Source organism: Penaeus chinensis, chromosome 6 (genome assembly GCF_019202785.1).
Source record: "Penaeus chinensis breed Huanghai No. 1 chromosome 6, ASM1920278v2, whole genome shotgun sequence".
In the NCBI taxonomy this organism is placed as follows: Eukaryota; Metazoa; Arthropoda; class Malacostraca; order Decapoda; family Penaeidae; genus Penaeus; species Penaeus chinensis.
In genome coordinates, this window is record NC_061824.1 from 22165659 (window position 1) to 22185257 (window position 19599).

Below are 19599 nucleotides of genomic sequence, written 5' to 3' on the forward strand. Positions count from 1 at the left end.
ATGGTCTTTCTCCCATAGCCACACCCACACGCACGTGGTGGTTACGCTCTCCGGTCTTAAAAAAATCAGAGAGATTATGCGCAAAGTGTCTTCTGCTGCAAATGTTCCCTGAGGCGGAGGAGATGCGGAGACGTGATTGTGGAAAATGTAAAAGTAGTTGTGCACCAGTGGGAAAGAAAATAATTTTCAGTGTAGTAAACGCCGGTAGGTTATATGTGAAGTTGTAAAGAACGTGGATGTAGATTTCGCGATAGGCGGTACTATAGCGGGCGGCGATAGGGTAAATAGGTAGTTGTGTAGCGGTGTTGGTGGAGTGACGGGGGTACAGCGAGTGGCAGCGGTGGTGAGATTGGTGGTGGAGGAGGAGGAGGAGGAGGAGGAGGAGGAGGGAGCGAGGGAGGCGCCGCCGAGCGGGGCGAGCCAGGCAGGCAGGCAGTCAGTGTGAAGCGAGCCCTGGTGAGGTGTGGAAGCTACGGTCGGTGCTGATCGTACGTAGACCGGTCTTGCGCGCGGGTTACTTAGTGAAGTGCAGTGTATGTGTGGTGATGGAACAGGATAGTCCCTTGGAGGAAAAAAGGCACTCCAGCAGAGTGGACAGTGACGGAAAGGGGAGTGAGAGAGCTGGACGGGGTTTTGCAGTGTAATGGGGAGGGAGAGATGCAGTACGGGTGACGGTGCGAGGGTACTAAAGCGTACGATGACAGGGGCGGCAGGAGTGCGCTGACAGGGTTCGGGGATCGCAAACGACGGTGGCAGGGACCTTGTGACAGTCTTGTAAGAGAAGACAGGAGAGGAGCGAGTTAGGTGGTTGCGACTCGGGCGGGGTGGCGCGCCGTTGACTGTGCGACGCCGTTTGACCTCTTTGTAACTTTCAAGTGGACGATATGACGATGAAGTAGGGCATTGTGACGGCATTTGTTTGGCATTTGACCGCGTCGCAGACTTAGTTACGGTGTGACTGGTGCTTTCAGGAGGCAGTAACGGTGCAGTGAACCTCGCAGAATCGGTTAGAAGTGTGTGCGTGTGCATGTGTGACGGTGTTTGACCTGTTTAACGGACCAACCCTGCCAATTCAGTGCACCGAATTGTTCATATTTAAGGCATTAAGTCATTATCGCGTATTTGGCAGGGCTTACGGCTGGATGTTGTTAAATGATGGCAGAGGTTTAGACGCAAACTTTTTCCTTGTTGCTGCTGAGCGACACGTGACAGTAGGCTTGTAGGGAACTCGAGTAAAACGGTCCGTTTAAAGGCTTGCTGTGTTAAGTGGGGGAAGTGAGATAAGATAGTTTGGTTAGCTTCGATAGGGAATTCGCAGGGCTTGGGCGTGGGCGGCGGTGTGGGTACACGGCGATCGGATCATGTGACGTCATGCGGTCTTCCGTCGGGAGATTGTATGTCGGAGAGATCTACGGAAAGTGGTGCTGGATGCAAAGGTTAGCTGAACCCAGGAAAGTGAACTGCTAGTCATTGAGATGTCATTTCGCCAAAGAGAACAAGTGCCAAGTGTTTTGAGTGACAGCTCGCTCGTTATTGCGGCGTGCTAAATATTGTGATTTTCGGCTACATTGTATCGAGAAGTGTCGAGTGTTGTGAGCGAGTGTTTCTTGAGGAAGATGTGTATCATGTGTCCACAGAGTTGATACATGTCTGTTCCTTAGCAGTGTTTAATCGGTGTGGTGATTTCGCAGATTAGCGTCTCCATCCTGCGAGGATTCCCATATCCACTGAGGATTTCCGTTCCCCTTCGTCCCATAGCGGGATCTTGCCAAAGCAGGCTCAGGAAGAGTCTGACCTGCAGTGTGTGTGGATTTCGTCGGATTCTCGCGAAGATATTCAACGGCGCGGGAGTGAGGGTGTGTCAGTGTTCGCCCCCGAGTGTAGGGAAACCTATCGGGAGGCCCCAGTGTTTTAGTGAGGATTACTGTTCACGAGCAAGGATTCCGTTATTCGCTGAGGATTACAACCTGTACGCCAAGGATCTCCCACCATTCAGCGAGGATTTGCGTGTCCACAAAGGGTCACCGTAATTGCCCGGGAGAATTCCGAACGCCATTGAGGGATTCCAGGATCCAGTAAGTATTCCAGAGACAGACTCCATTCCCGAACTCGGACTTCCTCTTTCATGTTTTGTTTCTGCGGCTGAGGTGGGCTCGCGGATCCCTTTGGACGCGAGCGGAGGATCCGGTGGCCGCAGACGAGGCTGACCAGCTGTGACCACGTGGAAGGCGAAGCCCTTCGACGGCGGCGGCGCTCGGCCCGGCTTCGCGCTCCGCCGTTCGTGCTGAGGCGACTCTTGGCCGATCGGGCTCTCTGGGGACTCTGCTGCTGGTACGCTTTCCAGTCTCAGGAACAGGTTGAGGGCCGGTTTCATGTACTCATTATTTTCTCTCTCTCGAAAATTTGGTTTGTTTTGCCATAGCGACAGAATCACGCCGCCAGCGCCCATGGGGGTAAACGTGAGTCGCTTTTCCTCTGCTGCTCGGCGCTGTTTTCCCCGCCGTCGGGCCATGTGTAACGTGTGCGGGAAGGGCAAGGTTTGAGGGCGGATCAATAGAGGTTGGAGTGAACACCGCCAATATGGTCACGAGGGCCAGCTCGAGTGCCGACATTCTTTTCGCAGTATTGATTTCGAAATTCTTATCAACCATGGCTTGTTATTTTCGACTTACCCAACACAGATAGCGGAGCCCTTATCAGCTGCGGTCATGTTTTTATTCTGGCCGTGGAACCCGAGTATTTATTAGAGATTTCAGGTCTCGCTCTTTTCCGGCCTCAACACCGGAGCAGTGCAGATCACCAGATCCCGGAATCAATCGCTTCTCCAACGCAGCCGTTACAAAGGCCGCGTTAGTGTAATCAAGAGGAGAACAACAGCAATACAAACATTGAACAGCACCGACCATCCGCCCCGCGACCAGACCAAGTTTCCCCCTCGTCAGCGCGGCCGCCGCGCTCGCCACCTGTGCCTCAGCAGCACCCGGGCCATCAGCGCGGGCATCAGCGCCAGCCATAACCGTGATCACAACCTCAACAACCGCAGTTTACCTCTGCTGCCGCCGCCGCCGCCACTCCCATCAGCGTTATGAGGCGGCGGGGTCTACGCGGGAAGCAATAGAGACTATTACCACACGTTCCTGCAATCCCAACCCTAAGTGGAAGATAGAGACGATAAAATTGCAATTCAATCACGTTTGGACTGTTCTCGTGACCCTTTAGCGCACGCGCTCCGAGGGACGATATATGTGTGTTTGAGAGAGAGAGAGAGAGAGAGAGAGAGAGAGAGAGAGAGAGAGAGAGAGAGAGAGAGAGAGAGAGAGAGAGAGAGAGAGAGAGAGAGAGAGAGAGAGAGAGAGATTGGGGAAAATTTATATGTTGCGAGTACGCACTGTAGGCGTATGTTTTCCCGTAAAGAAACGGTGCCCATATTCCTTCCAGGACGGTGTTATTGCCGTTTTCGGCGATTCTTCTGCAGTTCATGTTGGATTGTAACCCATTTTTCTTGAAAGAAGACTTATAGATCTTAAAAGGCAACACGTACGAATCCTTGACCGTAAAATGCAAATGAAACCTCGTCCTCTTTTTCAACACGGCAACCATTCCTTCACACTTTGTATTCACTACCACCACCAAAATAAGTCACCACGAACACCAGAAAAAGATATACCACCACCACCATCCACAGCGATAAGAACTACAGTCACTATCACCAGGAACTTTTTTTCCTGGTTCTTGGTGTGTGAATGTTATTGTGGCTGTAAAAGTTTTTATACAAGGAAAGAATTTTAAGTTGGCGTGCAGATAGGATTGTTTCGTATCGATATTTATTTTATGGGAATATGCTTTTCCTTTGGTTTTATGGTTTACTAACGGGGTTAATCGGGAGACGGACATACTGACAGACAGACAGACAGACAGACTGACAGACTGACAGACAGACAGACAGACAGACAGACACAGACAGACAGACAGACAGACAGACAGAGAGACAGACAGACAGACAGACAGACAGACAGACAGACAGACAGACAGACAGACAGACAGACAGACAGACAGACAGACAGACAGACAGACAGGCAGACAAACAAAGAGTGCCTAACAGAACAGACAACCAGAAAGTAAGAAGTACATAAAGCGAGAGGAAGAAAATAGAAAAGAAAGGAAGAGGGAGGGAATAAAATGGAGTGAAAGGGGAAGAAAGATGGAGAGCGTGTGGGTTGTATAAAAGAGCCAGTGTCGTTCTCTCGGAGTACTTAAAGGTGAGGAGAGTGCTTGAGAGGCAGGGCGAGAGTTCGGGTGCTCGGCAGTGGGCAAGGGTGAACATACCAGCCTCTTGTTAATCTAGGAAATAACTTGGTATCTATAGCCTTCCTCTACCCAATCGACACTTGGCTTTAACGCCGCACCCGATACTCGATCCGACACTTTATTTTACGTGACACTTTACGTCACTTTGAACCACCAAACCTTCGTAAGACATTACGCCACTTGCCTCTCCTGAGGAAGTGCGGCGCGGCGAGTTATGACACACTGTTGGGGGAGTTTCTGTGTGTGTGTGTGTGTGTGTGTGTGTGTGTGTGTGTGTGTGTGTGTGTGTGTGTGTGTGTGTGTGTGTGTGTGTGTGTGTAGGTGGGTATCTATTGATATCGGTGCACACTGGAGGACAAAAAATAACGATCTTAGTCTAATAACTTGTCCTTGCTTGAAGGATGAAAGTACACAAACAAACGGCTGCAATGCATCACTAGGTAGTTTTTTTTTAAAGCTGAGAGGAGAGGAAAGACGAGAAAGAAAGAGGAAGGAAGACGAGAGAGATAAAGGAGGGTGAGGCGAGAAAGAGAAAGGGGGGCGAAAGAGAGATAAAAAGGGGAAACGAAAGAGAGAAAGGTGAATAAAGGCGAGGGAAGGAAAGGAGAGTAAAGCAGAGAAATTGAAAAGAAAATAAGGAAAGATGTGGAGAAAAGAGAGAGAGAGAGAGAAAGAGAAAGAGAAAGGGAAAGGGAAAGGGAAAGGGAAAGGGAAAGGGAAAGGGAAAGAGAGAGAGAGAAAGAATATAGAAGGAAATATCTTCACAAAAAAAGATAAAAAAACGAGATGGGCTCTTTAAGAAACGCGGCTGTTGAATGAATAGCACAGTGCAAAGATGTGACGCGGTCGGCAGAAGAAATTAGCATGAAACTCGAGTCGGACGAAGTTCTCATCCGCGTTAGCATAAGAATCGTTGTGAGTTACTTACCAAATGGCGGGTTACCTTCTTAAGCAACTTGGAACAACTGCACCTGGATTTTTTTTCTTCTAAGCGAAGGACGGTGAAGTTATTGGTTTAGCATTTCGTAATATACGTGAGGTGGTAGATAAACAAACAAGCTGGTCAGTGTAAAGGTCCTTCCAGTCAACTGTTTTCTTTCAGTCAGCTGTTTGGTTGTTTGGTCCCTCACCTTGTGTTCTTCTCTATTAGGCCGTCATAACTGTTCGTCAGTATTACGTATCAATCAACCATTCATATCTGTTTCCTTGTCGGAGTATTTAGCGCCCACATCTGCCTGTCTGTGTATCCGCAGTATTATTAAGCCACTCATTCTGCAGTTCAGCAAGCCATTAAGAAGTCACAGTAACTTCGGGCTTGCCTTTTGAATGGGCCAGGGCTGTTTACGTCTGCGGAAGTCCCGGCAGGTGTTTGTTGGTGAAAGCCTTATACATCACGGACCAACTCGCATCACTGGCCGAAGCTGTATCGCCGAGGATAGCCAACAGGAAGTGAATAATGAAGTCAGTCGCCCTATCTTATCTCTTTCGTCCTCCTCCATGCTCTTTCTACCTTCCTTCTGCCTTCATCCTCATTCTTTCTCCTCTTACCTTCTTCCTCCCACTGCCTTCTTCTACCTTTCACTTTCCTCGCTCTTCATGCCCATTCTTCTTCCTCCCAGCTCCTTCATTTCTTCCTCGTTATCCCACATTCTCCAACCTTCAGTTATCCTCCTCCTTCCTCCTACCTTCCACCTCCTCCTTCCTTCCATCCTTCCTTTCTTCCTTCCTTCCTTCCTTCCTTCCTTCCTTTCCTCCATCATTATTCTCCCACATCATTCTCCTACCTTCCACTTCCCTCCTCCTTCCTCCTTCCTTATTCTCCCTTCTCCCTTTCTCTTTCTGTTGATTTAACTTGTGTAATTGAATATGCGTTTCCCGGCCATTTCACTTTTCCCTCTCGGTATCATTTCTTGATTGGCCTACTAACTGTTATTGGCAGCAGATTGGAAGTCTTTTTTTTCCGGTTTGCAATTATTTTTATATGAAAAGGGTGTCCTTTGTTTTACTTAGGATTGTACATATTTTTTCAGATTAAATGTTAGCTCTCAAGTTCTTGATACTTATTGCTGTTGTTTTATGGATTTTAAACGTTGCTTTCACTTTTTTTTTGTAATGGTATTTGGCGATGTTTTGACTATATTTGCCTTAGTTATTTTATGAAATAAATTATGACGACGCATTTTTATTTTTTTTGTAATAAAATCACGCGTTGCTTTATACCGTTGTTTTTGGACTCGGCGCCTTTCTCTGTTCGAAGGACGCACCGGGCTTGCATATTGATTAGCTGCAGCTGGTGGTTTATTTCATTTGTTAATTGGTGTATCTAGAAGTCGGGATATTAAAGACTTGATGGCCTGCAGGCAAAGAGAGAGAGGGGGGAAAGGGAAAGGGAAAGGGAGGGAGAGGGAGAGGGAATGAGTGAGGGGGTATGAAGGAGGGAAGAAGAGAGATAGAGTGAGTGTGGGAGAGATAAGATAGACATAGGGAGAGGGAGGTAGGAAGGTAGGTAGGAAGGTAGGTAGGAAGGTAGGTAGGAAGGTAGGAAGGTAGGTAGGAAGGTAGGTAGGAAGGTAGGAAGGTAGGTAGGAAGGTAGGTAGGTAGGTAGGTAGGTAGGTAGGTAGGAAGGAAGGAAGGAAGGAAGGAAGGAAGGAAGGAAGGAAGGAAGGAAGGAAGGAAGGTAGGTAGGTAGGTAGGTAGGTAGGTAGGTAGGTAGGTAGGAAGGTAGGTAGGAAGGTAGGTAGGAAGGTAGGTAGGAAGGTAGGTAGGAAGGTAGGTAGGAAGGTAGGTAGGTAGGTAGGTAGGTAGGTAAGAAGGAAGGAAGGAAGGAAGGAAGGAAGGAAGGAAGGAAGGTAGGTAGGTAGGTAGGTAGGTAGGTAGGTAGGTAGGTAGGTAGGTAGGAAGGAAGGAAGGAAGGAAGGAAGGAAAAGGGCGGTATAGACGAAGCCACAGACTCCGAAAGAGAGAGAAACCCGACGGAATGTACTAAATTCGGCGTTCGGCCACGTGCCTTGCCTAGCAAGTGGGTGAAGACGGGAGAGAGAGATTAAAGGAGATTACGTCATAGTGGAGGGAAGATTGCGTCATAAGGAAGCGATATTTAGCTTCGAGAAGAGGCGTGTAGGGGGGGGGGGGTGCTGCTTGCCCATCAGATTGGAAGCCGATGGTTCTAGAATGGACAGTGGGCGGACATGATTGGCGAAGGTGGGTCGCGAGGGCAGTGGGCACCGATGGAAGAGCGGATGGATGGGCGGGCGGGCTTGGAGGCGTAAGTAGGTCGAGAGGCCTTTGGGAGCAGCAAAAGGGCTGGCCAGGAAAGGGATGTTTATTCATGCGTGTTCGAGCTGTTTTAGGGTCTGTGGGCGGTTATGGTTGGGCGAGGCGTGAATGCAGGCTGCGGGTTGGCCAGGTGAGGGCGCGTTGTGGCCGGGGACGGGGCCATGGCTTGCTCCAGGGAAGGGCTGGCTTGGGTCACCGCGCTCGCAGAGGGACCGGCGGGTCGGGCTGTTGCCATCGCTCGCGTTCTGCTGCCGCTCCTGCTGTGGGAAGTATAACAGCGTTGACTGTTCTTTTTGGTTATTGGTGCTGCTGTTCTTCTCCTGCTGCTCCTCTCAGCAGTAGCAACTACTGTTACTAATAAAACTGTTACTGCAACATCCACAACTGCCATCGCGGTTACGGCTGCTATTACCTCTATTGCCACTAGTGCCACTTGTATTTGTACCCTGCCAACATTAGTACCACATCCCGTCAGATCCTCCCTCGGTAAAGCTCCACGTCACCAATCTCTCAGTTTGAGCGAATATCTCGAAACTTGGCAGGTGTGCACAAGGGCTCGATGCGACCAGCTTGCCCTTTCGCACAGACAGCTTTTGTACTTCCAGTTTGAGTTTGCATCAAATAGTTTTGTTTTTTTTGTTGGCCAAGAATAGAAGAAATTAATAATGAAAATGTATGATAAGGATGAAAAGGGGAAAGTACACGAAGAGACAGAGAAATGTAAACAAAACCATTAGGCACGCACACATGTAAGTGTAGTAAGGATTGATTACCTGTTCCTTTTGTAAATTCCAATCGCCCCGGATATGCACGGACTCGCTTGGATGTTTGAGTGCCTGTTTTGGTGTGGCACTCCGGTCGATCAGGCGATGATGCCACCTCAAAGCGCCAGGTTAGAGGGACGAGAGAGGCAGGCGAGACACGTGGGCTGTGGCTCTGGGGTCGGGGATGAGGGTGGGTGGGGGTGGGAGGGGGGCTGGGTATGGGTGGGCTCGAACCGCGGGGCCTTAATACTTTTATTACGTCGCCTAATCCATTTTTATTAACTTGATTCGTCTTCCGCTAGCAGGGATTACGCGGCGCTGGAAAGGTGGAAGAACGAGAGAGGGCGAGCGGGAGGTTGGGGGGGGGGGGGAGTTCTGCGAGTTTGTTTACTCTCATTCCTCTGTTTTCATGTTCTTTCATTTTCTTTCGTCTGCTCTCTCTCTCTCTCTCTGTCTTATCCTTTCTCTCTCTTCTCGCTCTTTCTTTCTTTTCTCCTCTCTCTCTCTTTCTTTTCTCCTCTCTCTCTCTTTCTTTTCTACTCTCTCTTTCTTTTCTACTCTCTCTCTCTCTTCTCCTCTCTTCTCTTCTTTCTCTTCTCTTCTCTTCTCTTCTCTTCTCTTCTCTTCTCTTCTCTTCTCTTCTCTTCTCTTCTCTTCTCTTCTCTCTCTCTCTCTCTCTCTCCCTCTCTCTTTCCTTTCTTCTCTTTTTTTCTCAGCTCTCTACTTTCTCTCTCCTCTTCTTTTCTCTCTCCTCTCTTCTTTTCTCTCTTTTCTGTTTTCTCTCTCCTCTCATCTCATCTCATCTCATCTCATCTCATCTCAGCTCATATCTTTCTTTCTCTCTCTCTTTCCCTCTTTCTTTCCTTTCCTCTCTCTCCTCTCTCTCTTCTCTCTCCTCTCTTCTCTTTCTCTTCCCTCTACCTTTCTGTCACTCTCCTCCACCTCACTCCTTCCCCCTCTTTCCCTTCGACACTTCACATATTTCAGTTTTATTTGCTTTTTCTCTTTTCAATGCCTAGATTTTGATTATATGTCCTTTCAACGCCGATTACGTCAACTGGAAGTTCAAGTTATTATGCGCTCCGTCATGCATTTTAATTGAATGCCTTTCCTGTCACGAATTTCCATGTATTTCTGTCCTTATGTATTTCCCCCATCTTAGCGCGAAAGTATTTCAGAGAGCTGAGTGATGGAAAAAAAGAGAGAGAGAGAGTAAAGAAAAGAAAAGGAAAAATGAAAGGTAATGCAAAGAAGAGTGAAAAAAAAGGTGTAAGAATGAGAAAGAAAACAAGAAATACTGAGAAAAAAAAAAATACTGTAAAACCAGAAAGAAAAGCAGTAAAATAAAGTTTGAAATAAAACTACGAAACATTAGGTTGTAATGAAAAAAGTTGGAAGAAAATCCCCCTGGAATTGCTGCAGAAGATTTTGGGTAACTTGAGGAAACGTAATGAGGATCAAAGTGAGCTCTTAAGGTAAAGAAATTGAGGGTCGGATAAAGGAATTAAGGTGTGAAAGGGGCTCGCTTCTGCTGATGATGATTGATGATTGATGATGGTGATGATGATGGTGATGGTAGTGATGGTGATGGCGATAATGATTATGGTGATGGCGATGATGATGATGGTGATGGTGATGGCGATAATGATGATGGTGATGGCGATGATGATGATGGTGATGGCGATGATGATGATGGTGATGGTGATGGCGATAATGATGATGGTGATGGCGATGATGATGATGGTGATGGCGATAATGATGATGGTGATGGCGATGATGATGATGGTGATGGTGATGGCGATAATGATGATGGTGATGGCGATGATGATGATGGTGATGGCGATAATGATGATGGTGATGGTGATGGCGATAATGATGATGGTGATGGCGATAATGATGATGGTGATGGCGATGATGATGATGGTGATGGCGATAATGATGATGGTGATGGCGATAATGATGATGGTGATGGTGATGGCGATAATGATGATGGTGATGGTGATGGCGATGATGATGATGGTGATGGTGATGGCGATGATGATGATGGTGATGGTGATGGCGATGATGATGATGGTGATGGCGATAATGATGATGGTGATGGCGATAATGATGATGGTGATGGCGATAATGATGATGGTGATGGCGATAATGATGATGGTGATGGCGATAATGATGATGGTGATGGCGATAATGATGATGGTGATGGCGATAATGATGATGGTGATGGCGATAATGATGATGGTGATGGCGATAATGATGATGGTGATGGCGATAATGATGATGGTGATGGCGATAATGATGATGGTGATGGCGATAATGATGATGGTGATGGCGATGATGATGATGGTGATGGCGATAATGATGATGGTGATGGCGATAATGATGATGGTGATGGCGATAATGATGATGGTGATGGCGATAATGATGATGGTGATGGCGATAATGATGATGGTGATGGTGATGGCGATAATGATGATGGTGATGGCGATAATGATGATGGTGATGGCGATAATGATGATGGTGATGGCGATAATGATGATGGTGATGGCGATAATGATGATGGTGATGGCGATAATGATGATGGTGATGGCGATAATGATGATGGTGATGGCGATAATGATGATGGTGATGGTGATGGCGATAATGATGATGGTGATGGCGATAATGATGATGGTGATGGCGATAATGATGATGGTGATGGCGATAATGATGATGGTGATGGCGATAATGATGATGGTGATGGCGATAATGATGATGGTGATGGCGATAATGATGATGGTGATGGCGATAATGATGATGGTGATGGCGATGATGATGATGGTGATGGCGATGATGATGATGGTGATGGCGATAATGATGATGGTGATGGCGATAATGATGATGGTGATGGTGATGGCGATAATGATGATGGTGATGGCGATAATGATGATGGTGATGGCGATGATGATGATGGTGATGGCGATAATGATGATGGTGATGGCGATGATGATGATGGTGATGGTGATGGCGATAATGATGATGGTGATGGCGATGATGATGATGGTGATGGCGATAATGATGATGGTGATGGCGATAATGATGATGGTGATGGCGATAATGATGATGGTGATGGCGATAATGATGATGGTGATGGCGATAATGATGATGGTGATGGCGATAATGATGATGGTGATGGCGATAATGATGATGGTGATGGCGATGATGATGATGGTGATGGCGATAATGATGATGGTGATGGCGATAATGATGATGGTGATGGCGATAATGATGATGGTGATGGCGATAATGATGATGGTGATGGCGATAATGATGATGGTGATGGCGATAATGATGATGGTGATGGCGATAATGATGATGGTGATGGCGATAATGATGATGGTGATGGCGATAATGATGATGGTGATGGCGATAATGATGATGGTGATGGCGATAATGATGATGGTGATGGCGATAATGATGATGGTGATGGCGATAATGATGATGGTGATGGCGATAATGATGATGGTGATGGCGATAATGATGATGGTGATGGCGATAATGATGATGGTGATGGCGATAATGATGATGGTGATGGCGATAATGATGATGGTGATGGCGATAATGATGATGGTGATGGCGATGATGATGATGGTGATGGCGATAATGATGATGGTGATGGCGATGATGATGATGGTGATGGTGATGGCGATAATGATGATGGTGATGGCGATAATGATGATGGTGATGGCGATAATGATGATGGTGATGGCGATAATGATGATGGTGATGGCGATAATGATGATGGTGATGGTGATGGCGATAATGATGATGGTGATGGTGATGGCGATAATGATGATGGTGATGGCGATGATGATGATGGTGATGGCGATAATGATGATGGTGATGGCGATGATGATGATGGTGATGGTGATGGCGATGATGATGATGGTGATGGCGATAATGATGATGGTGATGGTGATGGCGATGATGATGATGGTGATGGCGATGATGATGATGGTGATGGCGATGATGATGATGGTGATGGTGATGGCGATAATGATGATGGTGATGGTGATGGCGATGATGATGATGGTGATGGTGATGGCGATGATGATGATGGTGATGGTGATGGCGATGATGATGATGGTGATGGCGATGATGATGATGGTGATGGTGATGGCGATAATGATGATGGTGATGGTGATGGCGATGATGATGATGGTGATGGTGATGGCGATAATGATGATGGTGATGGCGATGATGATGATGGTGATGGCGATAATGATGATGGTGATGGCGATAATGATGATGGTGATGGTGATGGCGATAATGATGATGGTGATGGCGATAATGATGATGGTGATGGTGATGGCGATAATGATGATGGTGATGGCGATAATGATGATGGTGATGGTGATGGCGATGATGATGATGGTGATGGCGATAATGATGATGGTGATGGTGATGGCGATAATGATGATGGTGATGGTGATGGCGATGATGATGATGGTGATGGCGATAATGATGATGGTGATGGTGATGGCGATAATGATGATGGTGATGGTGATGGCGATAATGATGATGGTGATGGCGATAATGATGATGGTGATGGCGATAATGATGATGGTGATGGTGATGGCGATAATGATGATGGTGATGGTGATGGCGATAATGATGATGGTGATGGTGATGGCGATAATGATGATGGTGATGGTGATGGCGATGATGATGATGGTGATGGTGATGGCGATGATGATGATGGTGATGGCGATAATGATGATGGTGATGGCGATAATGATGATGGTGATGGCGATAATGATGATGGTGATGGCGATAATGATGATGGTGATGGCGATGATGATGATGGTGATGGCGATGATGATGATGGTGATGGTGATGGCGATGATGATGATGGTGATGGCGATAATGATGATGGTGATGGCGATGATGATGATGGTGATGGCGATAATGATGATGGTGATGGCGATAATGATGATGGTGATGGCGATAATGATGATGGTGATGGCGATAATGATGATGGTGATGGTGATGGCGATAATGATGATGGTGATGGCGATAATGATTATGACACATACAGCAGGCTAAGCATTCACAGCAGGAATGCAGGTAGGTAAGCAAACATGCTGACAGACAAACCAGCTAACCGACCGAATGACTGAAAGACAAGCAGTCACGCAGCCGAGGCAGACATATTTCAAAAAGCATACCCAGTGAAGTTTAAATTGGGCCGAGTGTGAAATATGAGGTCAAATGGCAGGCTGTTTTGAACTCTGTGGGGCTGTCAAGGAAATTGAGCAATAGATGGAGCCAGGAGTGAAGCGCTTGCCCCGAATGGAGTGCAAGTGGTGCCGTAAGTTATTTAAGGTTGGAAGGGCGAGGGGCAGGGGCGGCAGGAGGCAGGGGCGGCCGGGGGCAGGGGCGGCCGGGGGCAGGGGCGGCCGGGGGCAGGGGCGGCAGGAGGCAGGGGCGACCGGGGGCAGGGCCGCGCCGAGGCCGTGCCAGGACGCCGGCCATGCGTGGGTCAGCTGCAAACTCCCGCTGCCTCTTGGAAACGGTCTACTGCTTGAGGAGTAACTCGGGTAGCACTCAGTAACTCAGCAACTGCCGGGTGAAAACGGCTGACAGAAAATATAGGTGTACATGTATGACGCTGGCAGCTCCCGTGTGGAAAAAATGAAACCGGTTTAAAATCAGTTGGACTTTATTGTCTGTGAGATCAGTGGAAAATGTGAAAATCTGTATCAAACAGGGAGAGGCGTAAAAATGTTTTACAGCGCGAGGGGGAACAACGACAATCGAGATATATAGGACGTTGCCTCATGCCACATGGTAATAATGCGAGGGGAATGCTGCTGGCTGGCACGGGCGCGAGGGCGGGGATGGGCGGGGGAGGAACTGTTGCGCTGGAAGGAGGAGAGGACCCCGGAAGGAGACTGCAGCTGGCAAGGACTATAGAGATTTTTTTATATGTATATATGTATATTTTTATATTTTGGGTCAGTGGCTTGGGGTGGAATCTTTCGTGCCTGCGTGTTTCCGGGAGGGTTAATCTCAAATAATTATGATTATTTGAAGAGTGATCTCGTAAAAAGTATTTTTGTTTTTCGGTTGTGGACGGAGCCTGATATCACGCTGAAGTAGGGACAGAATTCAGAACCAAGCCTGAAATTATGCTTCACTCAAAAATATACACAACATCAAATTGAAAGACGTCCTTTGGTTGAAAATTATTTCATAATATTTTAAGTAGATAATGGAAAAGACTGATCATTTTAGTATAATCTGAAACGTCGTGCTGTTTAGTTGGTATTTTTACAGTGGCTATTATGTCATTCATGTTTTACTCACTTTGCGGTTTTAGCGTCTTTTCATGTTCGCTCAGCCGCACACGTAAGAACCTGCATGCACGCTCCTACACCTAATGAGCATACAATTACGCACGTACGTTCCCACGCAAGCACCCGCCGCCCACGCCCGCACAAACAAACATGCACGCAAACATACATACCAATTCCTCGACCATTTTAGTTATCATTCATTGCCATTACCACCTCCACCTCTCCCACCACCTACAATTCCACATCACTTTGCTAATTCCACATCACCACTTAGCGCATCACATTCACTTCAGCACCTCCCCGTTCCACATAAGATCATGTCACACTCCCATTGTCCCCTCCACCTCGGCTTCCACTTCCACCTCGAGCTCCACCATCACCACCACGCCCCGCGCCACACGTTATCACACTCAGGCTAGACACTTTCGCCCAGTGAAACAAAGGCGATGGGAAAAGTTAGCGCCGTGAATCTTTTTGATGCCGGCGAGAACCTATTTAAACTCCCGAGGCGTGTGAAGACTTTTATTTATTTATTTATTTATTTGTCGAGATTGCTTCATCACAACAGGAGCTCGAGTTCTAAAAAAAGGGTGTCGGAGGGGTTGGGGGGAGGGGGTTAATATCATACCAGAAAACTCGGGATGATGGATGTGTGTAGTTGTATGCATGTATGTAAGTATATATGTATATTTTTATGTATATGTATGTATGTGTATGTAGATATGTACGGATGGATGGGTAAATGTGTATGACTGTATGTATGTACAGTTGTACATAAGTGTAAATGTATTATTTGTGTGTATGTACTTGTATATGTTTGTATATGGGAGTGTGTGTAGGCATGTATGTTTGTATGTTATATTGTACTTGGAAGTATATATCTCATTAATAGATTGACTACTTTAGACTTAAAATAATATGTGATATTTATGATTTACCACATATACATTTGAACGCAACGTACCCAGAAGAGTAAGCTCGTAAGATTTTCAGGTCACGAGAAATGACCTCCTTTAATTAATCTTGGAGACACAAAGACTCCAATTAAGGACGACCTGAGATCGGGTAGAGATTACTGACCTCTTGCTGGCTCGCCCTGTGATCACAGACAGAGAGGGAAGCGGCCGGATATTATGTCAATATCTCTTTGTGTTTATTTCCCGGGGCTTCCGACTGGCTCTCCTTAAAGCAGCAGGTCATGTCGGGCCTCGCGGAGCGACTGCTGGGAGGGCCTCTGTGTGTGTGCATGTATGTGTATGTATATATATATATGTATATATATATGGATATGTGTATGTGCATGTGTATGTGTGTGTATGTATATATGTGTATGTATGTGTAAGTGTGTATATGTGTATGTGTATGTATGTGTCCTGCATTATTAATCCTTACCAATCAATGGCGCTTAAATGCGATAGCAAACACCGAACCGCCAAAACCACAACAAAGACGTGTTTATACAACCCGTAATCTGCAAAGGCCCGGGTCTAGTGAGCCTCCGCTATCGCCTGAGTACACGTTTTATGGGCTTCCCGTTTGTCGTCTGTCTGGCCAAGGGCTGATGGATATTTCACTCCCGTTAGTTACTTTCCTTTGTTAGTCCATTGCTCACGTCGTTTGTAATACAGAACGAACTCGCTGACGCTTGTTTGAGGGTGCATCCTGAGCACCGCGCCGCAATCTGCCTTCATCCAGGTCGTGTTTTGGAGAGTGTGTCGGACAAATATCCCGTGATGTGTCAAGGATCGGAGGAAGATTCGGAGAAGGAGGGGCGTTGGGGCGTTGGAAGGGGTGGGGGAAGGAGTGACATGATGGGGATCGGGGGAGAGAGGCAGAAGGAGGGGCAGGATACTCCCACGCGTTTGTCGCACGCCACTCGACAGCTTCGAGGAGATCCGCTCAACTTTTGAAGGATCGCGAAATGTTATCGGATTCCTTTCTTATTGGCAACTTGAGGCTTTCCTCCACCTATTGCGCTGAGATTTAAAACCCTTGTAAGCAGAAAATGGGAGCGAAAGTTAGGATAATCTCGAGAAAAAAGTTTAAATTGGCAGGGAGTAAAATGCTTGGAAAGAAACACGCACAAAAGCGAAGGGTTCCCCGAGTGTCAGGGGGCAGTCAAAGCAGCGAAAGCAATATTATTATCACACAAGAAATATCGAAAGATCTTTATTAGCGCCGGCGCACATTTCGTCGAACGATCTTGTTCCCTTGGTCGCCGCTAATTCAAAGCAACAGGCAAATTGATTACATTTCTCATTAATACGCTACAATGGATTAATGACTGAGTAACAAAGCACGAGTATGTCAGGCCAACAATGCGCCGGGCCGATGAATAGCGGCCATGTTAAACACAGACGAGGCATGAAAGCTCGCCATAATTGAGCTTGCATCAGATGCATCGGGATGAATGTGCTGGCTCCGGCGGGCGGCTTTCAGGGGCTCCGGGGCGCAAGGAAGGGAAATGCGGCCGGAGAGAAGCAGGGGAATTAGGAGGGAGGGCAGACGCCGGATCAGGCTGCGGGGGCGCGGCCCATGAGTGTGTATGGGTGGGATGGTAGGGTGGGGCGAGGGTAAGAGGGGGCTAAGGATTGAGGCGAATGAGTGGGGGCAGAGAGAGATTAGAGGAGAGAGGAAGAAGGAGCAAGATGCGAGTTCTCCTGGTGGTATGAAATGCAGTCTCGAGACAAACGAGCTCCCCCACAGCCCAGCCAACAGGGAGCGGCGGCTGCCCCCGCAGCCTGATCCGGCGTCTTCCTACACCGCTTAGCCTACAGTGCGTATGTCTGCCGGCCTGCTCGGGATGTATGCAACCTTTGTTAATGTAAAGACTGTGGGGCAACTTCAGCAGGTAGGCTCAAAGGCAGGCTCGCCTCGGACTTCAAAAACATTAGCTAATACGACTTCATCATGAGGATTCCCTTTGAAACATTCTTCTAAGGTCAACGTTGTTAATCTTGTAGTATCGGCGTCACTAAGGCTTGCATAATATTTCCTTAGTAATGGATTGGCCTCAAAAGTAGTGTCGTTCGCAAGGCACCGCCCTAACACGCGAGTTGCTTGAGGAACGAAAGTTTGCTATCACAACAGCAAGAGTCCTAATGAATTGCAAAGTCATCAGCGCCGTTGAATTCAATTACCTCGCAAGAAACGACAGTGTTTCTATAGACCGTAATTCCGTTCATTATACGCTGCAGCTCCGCCGTGTCAGAATCGGAATTGACACACAGCAATCACGGAGGCCTTTTGAGGAGTCGTCTTTAAGTTCTCGAAACACTCCGACGGGACTCGGCCAAACACTCGGAACAAGCAAAAGCTTTTAGAGTCCGCGCGCGCCGAAGTCTTCATTACATCCCGCGTCAGGCTCGCCGCCACGGGGGAAGCAGCGTATCTTTTCCCTTTTTATTTCGAGGACGCGGAGGGGGCGTTTTCTTCTCAGGCTCCTCGAGATATCCTCGCCTCCTCGGCCGCTGACACATTTCCCTACTGTGGGGCGATGGGGAGTAATTTGAATAATTTGATTGTCTTGATGAGTTTTACAGAATTCCCAGTGGGCGAGAAAGTTGTAAATCTGGTGAAAAAGAAGTTCGTGGAAGTTGTTGCGCGTATTTAAAAAAGTTAAAATGGCCATTAAATCTTCTGGGGAAGATATTTAAGCTTTTAGAGCGCGTAGCTTTTTAGGTTTTGATTTGTTCGGCCGACTCGCGCCGGAGAAGTTGATGAAAGGGCGGCGGCGCGAATGAGGGCGGCAAAGGGATGCTCAAGTGGAGAACTATTTAAGTCAACGCAAGAAACATTGGTAATATGATTTGTCTTCAGCAACCCGGAGAGAACTCATGGTTGCCGCCGCTGGAATCTAGCGAGGGAAATGCATCATGAATGTCGGTCTGCCGAGTCAAGGGTTACCTCGCCCCTGGAGTAACACTTCTCGCCTGGACCGAGGCACAAATGCAGTAAGAAAGGGAACATTAAACCGTGATGTTTAGAGACGGATTAGACTCCTTAGCAGACAATAAAACTGAAATTCATCCACTTCCTTTTTTATCATTGTGGCTGCGCTTTATTCCGTGTCTGTTTACGTTCCAGTGTTTGCCTAATTGTCTTTTTATTTTACTCCTCGAATTTCTACTGCAACTCGTAAAGATTGAAAGTGTAATATAGCAGGTGATAAGAGTTTTTCGGTTTTGCTTTTGTCTGTTACTGGACTAACTTTATAGTATTATTGATTAGGTTTGGATTAAAATAGTGAAACGGGCGGAGGGTCAGGCACAAGGACAGGGCAGCCCGGTGAGCACTTCGCTGACATACCGGGATTCCCTCTTCATGTCCATGGAATCAAGACAGGCAGGAAGACTTGGGTGGGGATAGATGTGGGGATGGGTTTTCCCCTCTCTGGTCTCTCTGTCTGTGCCCCCCCCCCCTCTCTCTCTGTCTCTCTCTCTCTCTCTCTCTCTCTCTTTCTCTCTCTCTCTCTCTCTCTCTCTCTCTCTCTCTCTCTCTCTCTCTCTCTCTCTCTCTCTCTCTCTCTCTCTCTCTTTCTCTCTCTCCATTATACTTTTACTATCCACCCATCTTGAAGTGGAGAACTAGACAGCCAAGACTCAGCCCCCCCCCCCCCCCCCCCAGCTCCTGAGGGAGAACCTGTATCAGTGGTGGGACTCTCCTTTATAGTCGCACGGTTTTTTTCAGGCCCTTTGGCAGAATGAAAATTTTCCTGGTATTCAGACATGATCTCTGTTTAGCCTGATGTAAAGATTGAGAGAGAGCGAGAGAGAGCGCGCGCGAGAGAGAGCATCGAAACGTTAGGGTAATCAGAGCAGAAAGAGGGGGGGGGGGGCGACACTAATGTGCGAAGTGGAAATTGAAGTTCCTTGCTTTTTTGTAGACTCGCTTCCTCCCTCCATGGCTAACA

At 47.4% G+C, this 19599-nt stretch overlaps 1 protein-coding gene across 10 annotated transcripts in view; it reads left to right on the forward strand.

Moving 5' to 3' along the window:
• Positions 1-436: 436 nt before the first annotated feature.
• Positions 437-19599, forward strand: part of LOC125026615 (mucin-12-like) — a 325253-nt gene continuing 306090 nt past the window's right edge. For 8 of the 10 annotated variants that reach the window (XM_047615176.1, XM_047615185.1, XM_047615186.1 and 5 more), the window contains exons 1-2: positions 437-488; positions 1692-2075. The gene's annotated coding sequence lies outside the window, so the exon portion shown is untranslated. Of the gene's footprint in view, positions 489-510; positions 534-581; positions 2076-19599 lie in introns of those variants that run through there. The other 2 variants (XM_047615181.1, XM_047615178.1) reach the window with 2 other exon arrangements.